Source organism: Phalangium opilio, unplaced genomic scaffold (assembly GCF_054372755.1).
Source record: "Phalangium opilio isolate 3A_F unplaced genomic scaffold, DU_Popi_V2 ptg000063l_1, whole genome shotgun sequence".
NCBI classification, from domain to species: Eukaryota; Metazoa; Arthropoda; class Arachnida; order Opiliones; family Phalangiidae; genus Phalangium; species Phalangium opilio.
The window spans coordinates 6611690-6614488 of NW_028324180.1; the positions used below are offsets into that span (position 1 = coordinate 6611690).

The 2799-nt window shown below is 39.0% G+C and overlaps 1 long non-coding RNA gene across 1 annotated transcript; it reads left to right on the forward strand.

The window, feature by feature from the left end:
- Positions 1 to 1003: 1003 nt before the first annotated feature.
- LOC149662845 (uncharacterized) lies at positions 1004 to 2164 on the forward strand. The gene is made up of 3 exons (XR_016368673.1): positions 1004 to 1094; positions 1167 to 1266; positions 2126 to 2164. It is a non-coding gene; the product is annotated as an uncharacterized LOC149662845 (long non-coding RNA).
- Positions 2165 to 2799: the final 635 nt, after the last annotated feature.

A 2799-nucleotide genomic window follows, 5' to 3' on the forward strand; every position in this document is an offset into this window, starting at 1 on the left:
TTAAAATCTGAATACCAAGCTCGATTAGCCTAAGATTTTCATGTGACAATGTCGAAAACTATTAAGTGTGCCCCTTTATCTAAGCTTTGTGGAAAAATATGGAAGGTTATAAAAAAGCACATCCAGACAATAAAGTTTTATAGTTCAATCAGAGGCAAACGATATTTGTAAAAGCTTAAAATGGAAATGAACTTTGACTTTCATGTCGAGGAAAAAATTTCTGAGTGGAAAAGAAGAAAGAATCTCTTTTTAAATTAATCAAATTAAATTGGTAAATTAAGACAAATCATAGTCCGTTGGGGGGGGGTTAAAGAAATGTGACGTAGTTTTTAGGGGAGGGGTCTGAGAAAACGTGACAAAGCGTGATCTGGGGGGACGGGGGGGTCAGAAAATGGCATTTTTTGCGTGACGTAGTTTATGGACGGTCCCTCTCTGTGTAAGGCATATATTACTTCACTGGGAATACCTTAATCGAACTGATTACTTTGCAGGTGAAAATCGCCTATTTCAATCAATAATTGGTACACCCTAAAACATCCCCTTATGTTGCAATACACAAAATGGGTGCTATGACCGTAGTACAGTGGGGTTTATGGGCGAATTTGCGTCAAAGATGTTGTATAACGGATAACGTTGTGGCCTAATATGATCCGAGTTTTTGACCTATGCCTGCCATAGAATATTTTCGACTCAAAATGTGAGATAGAATGTACTATACTTCGGTTCAACCACCGATGTTGTAGCACCCAGTATAACTTACATATCGACCCATTAATAGCTCGTGCCGCAAAGTATACAAAAAGTGTGTCATGGTAATGACCATAAGACTACTTACAAGAGGCGTTTGGAAGGGGTGATTCTCCATCACTGGCGAGCACAATAAGCTGCGGAGGGGGCGTAGAGCACCTCGGCTCAGGGTGTTCCGTTTGAGGTTCGTCAACATCTTTGGTATGGTGAAATAATTACTATTTTGAGCCGAACGTTTAATACTTCATCTTACCTAAGGAGCCAAAAATGGCTTGTACATCTCCAGAGGTTTCGTCAAATTGCACTTTAAAGAAAAGAATACTATTTAGTATTTAGGTTGACAATGGGTACGTAATAAAATTATGTTAATAGAGTTTGGAAGATATCTGACATACAGGAATTGTTTCCATCTCCTACAGGGCCAGCCTCAAGGGAATCAAAATCTATATAGTCGTAGTGACTACATAACAATCAAATCATTATTATTCCAGTTGTTCAGGAAGTCATGTGACTAATAAGGTAAGAGACGTTTAAGTCCAACCCACCTTTCCGTCGATTCTTGGTGGACTATTCCACTAGAAGGCGTAATGGCACAAGATCTGTGAAATTATTCAGTTTTAAAGGGAGAGTGAAAATGAAGCAAAACAGATTTTTAAATCGTTTCTATCTGCCCTGACTATATAGCCCCGAATGATTTCAAATTACGTTGACAATTCATTTCTATTTTCAAATTATCACCTACAAGCAATCGCATAACGCCCTGCCTTTTTGTAAAACCAAAATTCCTGTGGCATGCTCCATGACGAATGAAATCTAGCGTGTCATTTGATAAAATGCGCAAGATGTCTATGTCGTGCGCCACGACATAGAGCATGCCACTTGCATTGTGCTAACAAGCAGGCAGGGCGTTATGGGATTGGTCAAAACAGCTTAGTGTTCAGTGTGGAGTGCGGCTCAATCGAAGAACCCCTTCGTGTGTGAGATGGGCTGAATGATTGGTGGCACCCCTACACGCGGCGAGGTAAACTCAACTATTACTAATCCCATGTTGAAACTCCAAGTTAAACACCATAGCGCGCGGTCAGTACTTGGGAGGGAGACAACGCGGGGCACCACATAATATTCACCCTATCACAAACACGAAGAGGAAGTTGAAATTGTCATCTCAGACTGTAGCAACATCCGCCTCGAATTACTTTGTCTAGGTCGGAGGTGCTAATTTGAAATTGTCAAAGACATCTCAAAAGTAAAATTGAATTTTAATATCATTCGTAGGTATTTCTTGGATGTTTCACTATGCATATTGGAATTCTAATTAGTAGATGTTAAAGAATCAATGAAAAATGACATGATGTCCCTATTCACCCTCCCTTTAAAGGTTCATATTGAAAGTGCAGGGCAAAACATTGAAGCGACGTTAACCCTCAAATTGTTTTTGAGAATGTCTAATCCATTGTGCAACAAAATTGTTGCATTTCCCATTAAAAAAACCTCTATGGTGTACCCTATCAGTAAGAACATACAGTTGGACCTTAGAAACACGATTTCAAAGTGACTCCCTTACTATACACGAATATTATGTTACATAGGACTAAAGTTATTCGTTTATAGGATTCTAGGACCATTCTTGGATGGAATTGTGCAGCTGCCTTGCCTTTTGTTAGTTTCTTTTACAATACGGAGGTGACGCTTTTAAATTTTAAAATAATGTACAGTTTTCATTACATTATAGATCATTATGGGACAAATTCAAATAGGGCGTATGGGACCACTAGGCTCTTTGCGCTGTAATGTTTTGGATACTTACACAACTGGACTAGGTAATGAAGTTCTGTGTGTCTCACTGCACATGTAAATATAAATTAAAAATTGTTAGTCGACAAACGTATGAGCAATGCAGTATTCAACAATAAAACTAAAAGATTCCTGGGGACCTCTGACGCAAGGTTAGGCCACAAACAATAGTAAATGAAACATTGGAAGGGTATAATTTGACTCTTTGTATGTCCAAGGTGTTCGGGTTTTGAGTATCAAAGCTCATGACGGGGAAGC